The following is a 13124-nucleotide window of genomic DNA, read 5'->3' as shown; positions in this document are numbered from 1 at the left end:
TGTTGAGGCGTCAAGGCCATCTTTAGGAGTGGTTCTTAGTCCCAGGAGGACCCAGGGAAGCTGAGTAAACCAGTTGGAATCCTTGCAGCGGGACATCAAAGCTGCTTTGAGGGTGCGATGAAAACATTCAACCATTCGATTGGTAGCCGGGTTGTAGGTAGTTGTCTGATGTAGGGTGATGCCCAGGAGATTTGCTAATGATGTCCACAATTGAGAGGTGAAAGTGGGACCCCTGTCAGAAGTAATATGCTCAGGGATACCAAATCTTGCAATCCATCCTGAGAGTAAGGCAGATGTGAAGCGGACATTGCAGTTTCCATGGGAATGGCTTCAGGCCAACGAGTGGAGCGGTCTATGACGGTAAACAGGTAACGATGTCCTTGTGATGTGGGTAGGGGGCCTACAACGTCAACGTGAATGTGGGCGAAGCGACGCTGAGGCTGAGGAAAGGTGCCCACTCCTGAATCTGTGTGTCGATGTATTTTGGAAGTTTGGCAAGAAGTACAGGCCCGGACCCAATCCTTAGAATCCTTAGAAATACCGTGCCAAATGAATTTCGTCTTCAGCAGCTGTGCAGTAGAACGGCAGGAGGGATGTGAAAGGCCATGAATGAAATCAAACACCTGTCGCCGAATGGGAGCAGGAATCCAAGGTCGTTGTCTACCAGTACTGACGTCACAGAGGAGGGTGGTGTTGGAGTCTTCGAGGGGGAAGTCTTCCCAACGGAGGGACGTGCAGGATGTCCTATATGCTTGATACTCTGGATGCTGTCGTTTGGCTTCAGCCAAGGCGTTGTAATCCAATCCCAGTTGAACGGCACCCAACATGTTTCTTGACAGGGCATCGGCAATGGGATTCATTTTCCCAGGGACGTGTTGAAGGGTGCAATTGTATTCAGCCACGGCGGAGAGATGTCGGTGTTGACAGGCGGACCAGGCGTCAGACTGTCAAGTGAAGGCTGCACCAGAGGCATGTGGTCTGTGCGAATGACAAAGGGCTTACCTTCTAAGAAATGGCAAAAGTGACGGACAGCCAAGTGCACCGCCAGCAATTCCCGATCGAAGGTAGAATAACCCTATTCAGCTTTGGAAAGTTTTCTGCTGAAGAAGGCCAATGGACGGGGCGAGCCGTTGACCACCTGTTCGAGTACTGCACCAATAGCGACATCGCTGGCATCGGTGGAGAGAAGGAGAGGGGCATGTGGGATGGGAAAAGTGAGAGCAGCAGAGGTTGATAGGGCCTTCTTTGCATTGCAGAAGGCCGCTTCTTGAAGGGGACCCCACTTCAGGTCTTTTGGCTTTATTGAGGCATAGAGGGGAGCAAGAGTGGCGGCAATAGCTGGCAGAAAACGGTGTTAATAGTTGATCATGCCCAAGAATTCCTGCAGAGCTTTGACTGTCTAGGGCTTGGGGAAGTTCTGAACGGCTGCTACCTTCACAGGGAGGGGATGGACTCCTTCAGGAGTGATGCGGTGCCCTAAGAACGACACTTTGTTGGCGCCAAAGGTACACTTGTCGTACCAGACTACAAGGCCGTTTTGTTGCAGCTGGTCGAGCACGATGCGCAGGTGATGGAGGTGTTCCTCTTTTGAGGAAAAGAACACAAGTATGTCGTCCACATAACATACACAGAAGGGGAGGTCCCCTACGATGCCATCCATGAGACGTTGAAAAGTGGCCCCAGCATTACGAAGGCCAAAACAGGAGTAATTGAATGTGTATGTATCAAACGGAGTGGTGATGGCGATCTTGGGGATGTCGTCTTGGTTCATAGGCACCTGATAATACCCCTTCAGGATTTCGAGCCTGGAGAAAACCTTTGCTTTATGCAGGTAGGAGGTCACGTCAGCGATGTTTGGGAGGGGGTAGTGATCCGGTTCTGTTTGCATGTTCAGGCCCCTGTAATCCCCGCACGGATGGAGGGAGCCGTCTTTCTTCAGAACGATGTTTAAGGGGGACGACCATGGGCTGGAGGCCTTTTGGCAAAGGCCCATTTCCTCCTCTTCGGCAACCGTCGGTTTGACGGCTGCCAATCGATCCGGTGCCAGACGTCTGAATTTTGCGAAGACTGGGGGTCCCGTCATCTTGATATGGTGATAAATACCGTGGTTGGCAGGAGCCGTAGGCATTTGGCGAAGTTATGGACGGAAAACTTCCGGGTACGACATGAGAAGGTGGGTGTAGGCATCCGTGGGTGCGCTGATGTGGAGAGCGAGGTTGGAGGGGGCGGGTTGAAGAGGTGTCAACAAGTACGAATCTGCGTTGACCAATCGTCGGTGGGCGACATCAACCAAAAGGTGGAAATGAGCGAGGAAATCCGCACCGAGTATTGTCAATGTGACATCAGCAACGAGAAACTTCCAATTAAATTTACCGTTTCCAAACGATAATGTGAGGTTCTCGTAACCATAGGTGGGTATCGCAGATCTGTTGGCAGCTACTAGCCATACGTCGGTAGACGTAGACAGACTTCGTCGTGTCCTGAAGAGTTCCCTTGGCAAAAGAGAACGACAAGCACCCGTGTCTACCAAAAATCGCACGCCCGTTCCTTCATCATGTAAAAAGAAAAGATTAGAAACACGGGAGGCCACCGCCACGAGCTAAGGCCTACTTGCATTTTTTTTTGGCCACTGACTATCCTTGGCACATTTCTTTGCGGCAACCCTGAATCTGTAGTGGTAGTAGCAAAACTGCGGCCGATGGGTGGCAGTAAGTGGCTGTAGAAGTAGTTGGTTGGAGCACGAGCGAGTGGTGGGTGATGGGTGGCTTTGTCGCCGCTCTGGCACATCGCAGGGTAGGCGTGTATGTCCTACAGCATTCATGTCAGCTTCGGTTGACGTTGAGTAGGCGTCCTCTTTGTCAGGAGTGGAGGCGTTGATGGAGGTCTTGAAGGTCGTGAAGTGGATGTCCATAAGGGCATCGGCTTTGGTCATCAAGTCCTTTATGGGTAAGCAATCGACATCGGGTATAACAGCTTGTACATGTTCTGGTAAATGGCGTATCCAACGGGCACGAATTAGGTTCACCTCACGAGGAGAGCCGTCTGTGGCAGGTTGCAGGCGAGCGATACTGGTCATTCCCCTGAGGGGGAGCGAAGCCCTTAGGTCCTCCAACAGTTGTTGAGAGAGCTGAAAAAGTTTTGCTATACGGGCGGCTGGTGACGGCGAGTACTTCTGCAAAAGGTATGTTTTGAGGGCGTCACATGCTATTGGGGTGTCTCCTTGTTCACAAAGCCAGTCGGATATTTCCGGGAAGGTGTCCTCGGGTATCGCCACGAGAACATAATCTGCTTTGGTGGTTGAGCGAGTCACGCCCTTGATGTGGAACTGGACTTCTGCGCGCTGAAACCAAGCAAATGCCTCTCCGCTGGCGAATGACGAAAGTTTCAATGGGTTGGCGCTAACTTCCGTGGAGTCCGACATAGTACCAATGACGGGTGGGAGGGTGGAAGGCGGGAGGAGCGAGTCGACTTCCGTGGTCTCCAATGTGACGTCCAGGCGAAAAGGACATGAAAATATAAAAGGCAATTTCATGTTCAACCGACAACCGGTTCTGTTAACAGTTAACGGTGAGAAAAACAGACATGTTTATTCAGGTCCCTATCAGTGCGTGGGGAGAGTAAAGATTCAAAGCATAATCTATACAAAAAAAGAAATGTCGGTACGATCGTGTGACACACGGTTGGTACAAGACCTTTAATCACCCATTGAGATACTACCGCTAGAGTGTTATGGGGTTCTTTGACTGACCAGACAGTAGTACATTAGATCCTTCTCTCTGGTTACGGTTCACTTTCCCCTTGCCTACACATACACCGAATAGTCTGGCCTGTTCTTTACAGATTCTGCTCTATCCTCATATACCTGACTACAATAAGATTACCTGACTACAATAAGATTACCAAACAATTATTCTTCACCCAACGGGTTAACTACTGCAATGTAATTGTTCAGTGGCTACTTTCCTCTTGGTAAAGGTTGAAGAGACTCTTTAGCTATGGTAAGCAGCTCTTCTAGGAGAAGGAAACTCCAAAATCAAACCATTGTTCTCTATTCTTGGGTAGTGCCATAGCCTCTGTACCATGGTCTTCCACTGTCTCTTGGGATAGAGGTCTCTTGTTTGAGGGTACACTCGGGCACACTATTCTGTCTAATCTCTCTTCCTCTTTTTTTGTTCAAGTTTTAATAGTTTATGTAGGAAATATTTATTCTAATGTTGTAACTGTTCTTAAAACATTTTGCTTTCCTTGTTTCCTTTCCTCACTGGGATATTTTCCGTGTTGGGGCTCCTGTGCTTATAGCATCCTGCTTTTCCAACTAAGGTTGTAGCTTAGCAAGTGATAATAATAATAATAATAATAATGTGAGGTTATTTGAATCTGGAAACACGAAGCAGGCCGAGAAATCCAGGTGCTTTTATCCTTTTAATACTTGATCTCATAATTTTCGAGAATTTTTGACGTAACCCCCATCCACATTATTAATAGAACCCCTTTTGTTCCTACTGGTAATCCATCTCTTACTCCGTTTAAATGTGAGTTTCGAGGAAAAAGAATTTTTTGTGTTGGGGGAGGATCTCCCTTCCATTAATCATCCCTCTGCAGTCTTTATTGCAGGGATATTTATTACCCAACAACGCTTTCTATTTCACAGAAATAGAGTAAGCCTTGCCAATCTTTTTAAATGCCTACAGAAACCGTTCTAATTGTCTCTCTCTCTCTCTCTCTCTCTCTCTCTCTCTCTCTCTCTCTCTCTCTCTCTCTCTCTCTCTCTCTCTCTCTCTCTCTCTAGATTGCATATGGAATTCGCTTCACGGAGTTTTGGGAAAACTACCGTACATCTATATTTGTATATGAAATATTAAAAAGGTGGATCATGATTAATTTTGAAATTCTATATAATCCTTACGTTGTACTTCAATTTCATTATCCCCAACTTACAACGTCAACATCAGTGCAATTGATCTTGATCATTTTTAAAGGTAAAAGACGATCACAAAACGTACTTTGAAAAGTATAATGCTACCGGATTGGTGAGGGTGTGAGCGTGTTTAATTACTTTCACTAAGGTTCTCTACTAAATACCAAACGTTTGACAAACTCCTCATATTAATACTAAACTAAATCTAAGCATTTGTAGGTAATGAAGTCAAAATGAAAGCTTTCCATAAACAATCAACGAATGTTTCAGTAAAATGCTTTAAATTCCGATTTTTGCTAGTTTGTGTATGTGTGTGTTTCACTAATTCTTTACAAGGGAATGTACAAGAGCAATGCTGATAACCTATAACCATGTAGTTATTAAGGATATTTCAGTGAGAATTCCAAATCTGGTCTCCCTAATTACTATGACGAGTTGATTACGTCTTTGATGTGAGGTTGCTCAGAATTCAGTGTCCTTTAATCCTTGTATTTGTGTCAGAGACGTATATGAAATCTTTCGATTAATGAAATTCCAGAAGCTTTATGGAGCCTGAATAAAACATGAACCATGGAGGCGTCATTTGTCTTGTCTGTCTTTATGTATGTGTATATATACTCCATGCACACACACATGTATATATATATATATATATATATATATATATATATATATATATATATATATATATATATATATATATATATATATATATATATATATATAAATCAGTTCTCCCCAGCAGTGAATGGCTCCAGACTAAAACAACACAAGAGTCACTGCCACATTCATCATATAACTGCCGATTCTTTGATGAATACCACAAAATTATTCGCTTCGTGCTCTTTCAGAGAAGGTATTTGGATACAGCCTACACCTACGGTAGATGCAAGACATTGGGTATACAGTGTATAAACAAGGCTCTCTCTCTCTCTCTCTCTCTCTCTCTCTCTCTCTCTCTCTCTCTCTCTCTCTCTCTCTCTCTCTCTCAAAAGAGTGATCATAGGCTTAAATGTTTGCTGCTTCCCTGTAGAGAAAAAGTGTAAGGAAACCTGATACTACTTAGGAAAATATAACAAAAGAGAAATGAAGACTCTTTGATATCTCTTATACGGTTAGGCTTATTTTACTTTTCAGTGTTTCTTATGTAGAAGACGAGTTGCTTTAGTGATAAAACTTCCGGTGTTGAAATTAGAAAGTAACTTGATATTTTGTTTTTATTTATTATACCTTGTGACCTAAAGATACTTTGAGAAAGATTATTTGAACATTTTCAACATCATGATATAGACTACATCAAGTTCGGTAATTGCCAATGCTTTGTATTTGATTGATAGTAAATGATGAGATTGTTTCACAGTTACGAAAAGAAAACAAGGAAACAATGAAAAATTAAATATTTAAAAAAAAGTAACATTGAAATAAATATCTCCTATATAAACTATATAAACTTTAACAAAAGAGGAAGAGAAATAAGATAGAATAGTGTGCCCGAGTGTACCTTCAAACAAGAAAACTCCAACCCAAGACAGTGGAAGACCGTGGTACAGAGGCTATGACACTACCCAAGACTAGAGAACAATGGTTTGATTTTGGAGTGTCCTCCTAGAAGAGCTGCTTACCATAGCTAAAGAGTCTCTTCTACCCTTACAAAGAGGAAAGTGGCCACTGAACAATAACAGTAACCCCTTTGGTAAAGAAGAAAAATTTACTTTTTATTTTGGATCATGGATGTGGTGAAGAGGGATCAGATTAGGGTGGGGCGGGGGAAGAAGATGCAAGAAGTTGAAATACGGTAGATGGAAAAAGTTGACTCAAGTATAGAAATACAATTGATGGAAAACGTTAACTCAAGAATAGAAATACAATAGATGGAAAACGTTGACTTAAGATTATAAATACAGTAGATGGAAAAAGTTGGTTCGAGAATGGAAATACAGTAGATAGAAAAATTTGATTCAAGAATAGAAATACAGTAGATAGAAAAAGTTGATTCAAGAATAGAAATACAGCAGATAAAAAAAAACGTTGACTCAAGAATAGAAATACAGTAGATGGAAAAAGTTGATTCAAGAATAGAAATACAGTAGATAGAAAAATTTGATTCAAGAATAGAAATACAGTAAATGGAAAAAGTTGCTTCATTAATAGAAATACAGTAGATACAAAAATTTGATTCAAGAATAGAAATACAGTAAATGGAAAAAGTTGCTTCGAGAATAGAAATACAGTAGATAGAAAATTTTGATTTAAGAATAGAAATACAGTAGATAGAAAAAGTTGATTCAAGAATAGAAATATAGCAGGCAAAAAAAGTTGACTCAAGAATAGAAATACAGTAGATGGAAAAAGATTATTCAAGAATAGAAATACAATAGATAGGACAAATTGATTTAAGTATAGAAATACAGTAAATGGAAAAAGTTGCTTCGAGAATAGAAATACAGTAGATAGAAAGATTGTATTCAAGAATAGAACTACAGTAGATAGAAAAAGTTGATTCAAGAATAGAATACAGCAGGTAAAAAAAGTTGACTCAAGAATAGAAATACAGTAAATGGAAAAAGTTGATTCGAGAAGAGAAATACAGTATATAGAAAAATTTGATTCAAGAACAGAAATACGGTAGATAGAAAAAGTTGATTCAAGAATAGAAATACAGTAGATACAAAAATTTGATTCAAGAATAGAAATACAGTAAATGGAAATAGTTGCTTCGAGAATAGAAATACAGTCGATAGAAAAAAAAATTATTCAAGAATAGAAATACAGTAGATAGAAAAAGATGATTCTAGAATAGAAATACAGCAGGTAAAAAAGGTTGACTCAAGAATATAAATACAGTAGATGGAAAAAAGTTGATTGGAGGGTAGAAATACAGTAGATAGAAAAATTTGATTTAAGAATAGAAATACGGTAGATAGAAAAAGTTTATTCAAGAATAGCAATACAGCAGATAAAAAAAGTTGACTCAAGAATAGAAATACAGTCGATGGAAAAAGTGGACTCAAGAATGGAAAATAGTAGATGGAAAAAGTTGATTCGAGAACAGAAGTACATTGGATGGAAAAAGTTGACTCAAGAATAGAAATACAACAATTAAAAAGAATTGACTCAAGAATAGAAATACAACAATTAAAAAAAATTGACTCAAGAATAGAAATACAGTTGATGGAAAATGTTAACTCAAGAATAGAAATGTAGTAGATGAAAACAGTTGATTGGAGAATAGAAATACAGTAGATGAAAAAAAAGTTGACTTAAGAATAGAAATACAGTTGATGGAAAATGTTGACTCAAGAATAGAAATACAGTAGATGCAAAAAGTTGACTCAAGAATAGAAATACTATAGATGGAAAAAGTTGACTCAAGAAATAGAAATACAGCAGAAAAAAAAAGTTGAATCAAGAATAGAAATACAGTAGATAAAAAAATGGACTCAAGATTAGAAATACATTACATAAAAAAAGTTGACTCAAGAATAGAAATACAGTAGATTAAAAAAAAGTTGACTCAAAAATAGAAATACAGTAGATAAAAAATGTTGCCTTGAGCGGCCGAACCTGCAATACAGTTGGATTAACAAACTCGAAAGGATTTCGCGTCAGTACCAGAATGAGTTTCCCACATTTCTCAAGACATGAAAAGGATAGAATTCGCAGTTCCAACCTTCGCACTCAATCAATACTTTTCTCGAATTTCTTTTCAATTTCTTTCAAAGCACTTCTGATAAATTAGGAAACCGAATCACTGATACGATTGAGAGCTTAGCGTAGTGTGGGACGAGCTTTCACTTATCTATTTTTATGATTTTTATATTTTTAATTTTGTGATGTATGTCGTTTTATCATATTTTATATGATTCAGAGGTTTTTTTTTTTATATAATAATGTTTCTCTTATTTACCTATTTTTTTTTTCTTTTCAGATCTGGATTATGCTGATCAGGTAAGGACTTTTGAGTATCATCATTTACCCCAATATGAGATTCCTTTACGTACTTTTCGATGTAACATGATATCTTTAACACCAAAATGGCCAAACAACTTAGCCATTAAATAACATTAATGTTAAAATCATGACATTTCTGAAGGGATTGCACAAGTCCCTCACTTCATCCGTGATTAAGTCCCACTCGACTTCCCTCTTTCCCCTTGTTTTCTTCTGGCTTGAGCCACAACAAGACAATAGGCTCGTCGTCTCGTTGACTTTTGGTTGGCTAGAGATGTGTCTTGTCTACCCTTTTGGTGCCTTAATTATACTTTTCTGACCTTTTCTCTCTAGAAGATGAGCTCTTTTGACTTTACCTCTTTAGAAAATGAACAAATGCTACCCACAATGTTGATTGATATATACGATATCAAAAGAAAGAAATATAGTTAACTCTCAATAGCTCTTGCTTACATGTTGACTTTTGACTCATTATCTGTAGGTCCTCAGAATATATCTGTCCATACATCATGACCTCCAAACAGAGCCATAGTTTTTTTTTTTTTTTTTTTTTTTTTTTTTTTTTGTACTATTGCTGTTACGAAAGTAACCGTGTTTTCTGTTTTGAAGAAAAGGTCACTAGGCATCTGGCCTGCTTCAGAATTTAAGTGTCTAGCCAGAAATTTTGTGTATTCTAACCTCGTTCACTTTTCATTTCGGTTACATTAGAACATCTCAAGTTTCTCTCCGTAATTATTATTGTTATTATTATTAGTGTTATTATTATTATTATAATTATTATTATTATTATATTATTATTATTATTATTATTATTATTATTATTATTATTATTATTGGTGTTGTTGTTGGTGTTGTTGTAAAGTAGTTAAAAGAAAATTATTTTATGAATTCTAGTGCAATCATTAGGATTTGCCAAATGATTATTTCTTGAAGTGACACGGGGAAAATGGAGCAAAGTAACGTTAAGGAAGTTGAATAATTACAGACGAACGTAAGGCAGCAGACAATTCACCTGGGAGGTGTATGGGGACTGCAAAGAGCAATTAGTAGCACATCTAATTGATGTAAAAAAGGCATTACATATCAGATGGTAACAAAAATAAAAGCAAAGTAACATCTTATTGCTTGTAGAAGAAATACTTTAGGCGCAGAAATGACGTTTGTGCTTGAATAACGAGAATAAGGTTTTCTGTCTAAGTAGACTTTTTTAGGTCCATTAAGAAGGATTATCTCAATTTGCAATTTTGTGGTGTTGGAAGGAGACACCTATTATCAAAGCACGGAAAATTATAGAGAAAATTTATGCTGCTCTTCCTCCACATTTATAAATAATGGGAGGTTCGTCTGCTTTTGGGAATTTAAGGAAAAGGCGGAGATTGGCCATAATTTTCTTACACCAAGAGTACCTTGGATGATGCCAAGTTAATATTAAATATGTCATTCTTTTATAGATTTCTCCTCTATATAATAAAGAGCAAGTGCTTGGTTATATATCTATATCTATATCTATATATATATATATATATATGTATATATATACATACATATATATATATATATATATATATATATATATATATATATATATATATATATATATATATATATATATATATATATATATAAAAGGGTGTGTGTCTTCCAGTTCACGCTCAGTGGCATTGTCAAACGTATAACTACTCGTTCTCTCCCCGTCCCTCTGGTAAGGAGAGAGGGATCAATCATACCCGGGTAAGAGAGTGGGGTTACCCCCAGTGGAAAGGCCAGGGGCGGGAAGAGTTGAATCTGTGTGCGTGCATATTTATCTAAATATTTATCAGGTCACTTTTGACGGGTCGCTTACACTAGTATATAAATGATAACCTTGTGAGCTGAGGTACTTCATAGGTTTATAAGGAAGATTGTTGGGCAACCCTCTTGGAGAACGTCGATTATAAAATGAACATGTTTACTGTTCACTATTCTCGTTGTGGTCTCAGGCCAAGACCTACCAATGGCTGCAACATCAAGCAAGATTCATTATACAAATAATGGTTGTTTAGAGGAAGAGAGCTTTGTTTTGTCTATTGAGTCTTGTGAGTCTACGACTAGCAAAATTGTACCCACGAATACCTGCTCACAAGCCTTATCTCTTACCTGTTCAGCTTGTGCTACAGAAAGATATAGAAGAAGAGAGTTGCATGATTATGTCTTCGTACCTGATTGATAACATAGGGTTGGTTTGAATAAAATAAAAGGTAATTCCATCTTTAACATGTTTATTTAGTTTTATGGTAAACTCGGAATTTTTGGCATACACGGTTGCCTGTACGTTGTATTGATGAACGCTCAAAATCTTGATGAGTCATGTATAGGCAACCAGAGAGCCGAGAATCCTAAGTAAATACAGAGAGAGAGATTGGGATCAGTTGCCCAACAATTCCTGCCTCCCTAATGAAAGGTATATCAGGCTCGGTATCCTCTGACCTAAGATCTGGAGAGGGAACCTCTTGTCTAAATGAACGTTTGCAACCTAAATAGAATATTATCCAGAATTACGTTTGGATGTCCGAAGGCAGCAGGCTACTAACATTGCAGTCGGTCAACAAATATATGTCTGCAAACAGACAGAATCACAGACAAAGATGAATAAACAGAGGAACGGTTGTCGCAAAGGAATAACAGAGAAAAAGAGAAAAACTGAAAATGAAGTCATCTAAGCAATAATATGTCGATGAATCAAGTACGATTATTTGCGTGGCATTTTAAAACTCGTTGTTTGAACACCGACATGCTCAAATAAAATGATTTGACCCTGTTTATCTACCATACTCGCTTGTTAAAGGAGAACCTCTGGGAATTTTGCATAAGTTAATTGCTCATCTAAATTGGATGAGGGGGTTCTGTCGCGGAGATTTGCATTAATGTTCGTGTCAAGATTCCTGCTTTACGGCTTTAATCGTAAAGATTATTAAGACTCTCTCTCTCTCTCTCTCTCTCTCTCTCTCTCTCTCTCTCTCTCTCTCTCTCTCTCTCTCTCTCTTTTGAGATGTAGTTCCATGACTTTTACCAGGCTGGAGGTGACCCCTTAATCCAGTGTTTCTCGACCAATTTTTTTACCCAAGGCAAACCCAAGATCTCATAAGAATATCATGGTACCCTCGACAAAATTCAAATTTTATGCATATAATATCATGAAATGAAACTGCAGACTTTAAAAAACGTACGAATCTTAACTTACTTTATTTCAGTATTTCCTTCCAGTCAATTTTGTAACTTATTAGTTTGGAACCTGTCCCTGATATTTTTGTTTTACTTCAATATTCTGTGGAAAGTGTAATAAGCTGATCTTCATTTCTTCTTCCGTTAAGTTTAGTCTTTTTCGCTTCTTAGAGTTGTTATTTAGGGTTGGGAAGTCTAGCTTACATGGATAAGAGGTAGAGAATTGTAACAAGCGATAAAGATATTTTAGCTAATGTGGGATATTCCTCTTGTACAGAAATATATAATTGATCAGCCATTACTGTCGAATGTTTTAATACCGCAATCAATGTAATTGGTGGCCAGTTCTTTTTCTTCACACAACTGTGGTCCAATATTAGAAGGAACATTTTCGAAAGGATTTCAAGTGCAATCATACTTTTCTGTTCTAAGCTATGAAAAATAATCATCGATGTTTCCATTGAGTACTGTCTGATAGGAAACTACCACTTGGATAATTTTTTTTAATGCAAGTAATAGGTATTGAAGGAAACCTATCCAAATTATGTGAGCTTGCTTTATTTTTTCCAAATAGGTCAATTAACCTATCTGTTGAAATGAGAATATTTTTGTTTTTACCTTACATGCTATGTTGACACTTTTTGATTGACGAAATATTTCCTTTGAGTAATCCAGTTTAGACAAAAATTTGCAACGAGGATATTCACAGATTTTCTCCTGCTTTTTCTGTTAAAATTCTATTAACTCTTTGTGTAATTCGGGAACACGGCAGACATTGAACTTGATCATTATTATGAATAATAAGACGGACTTAAACGGAAGAGATTTTACTACGTACAGCTATTCTAGTCTTAGATAATTCTCAATATCACCATACTGTTTACATATAAGGTCTTACCGAAATCTTTACTGTTTTTTTTTTCACATTTCCCTCTGTGGCATGACACTGGTTGGGAATCACTACATTTGTCACCCAATTACCAAGTAAGTACCCAATTCCTTGCATAGGTCAGCAGAGGCATAATTGGATTTAACTCAAAATACCAAAATCACG

General features: G+C 38.5%; 1 protein-coding gene across 1 annotated transcript in view; it reads left to right on the top strand.

Moving 5' to 3' along the window:
* Positions 1 to 8866, top strand: part of LOC137645864 (uncharacterized) — a 127977-nt gene extending 119111 nt beyond the window's left edge. The window contains exon 5 of the mRNA XM_068378860.1: positions 8847 to 8866. The gene's annotated coding sequence lies outside the window, so the exon portion shown is untranslated. The remainder of the gene's footprint in view (positions 1 to 8846) is intronic.
* Positions 8867 to 13124: the final 4258 nt, after the last annotated feature.

Source organism: Palaemon carinicauda, chromosome 8, assembly GCF_036898095.1.
Source record: "Palaemon carinicauda isolate YSFRI2023 chromosome 8, ASM3689809v2, whole genome shotgun sequence".
NCBI lineage: Eukaryota > Metazoa > Arthropoda > Malacostraca > Decapoda > Palaemonidae > Palaemon > Palaemon carinicauda.
Note: the sequence above shows the minus strand (reverse complement) of the source record. Positions and strands in the feature narration are given on the sequence as shown.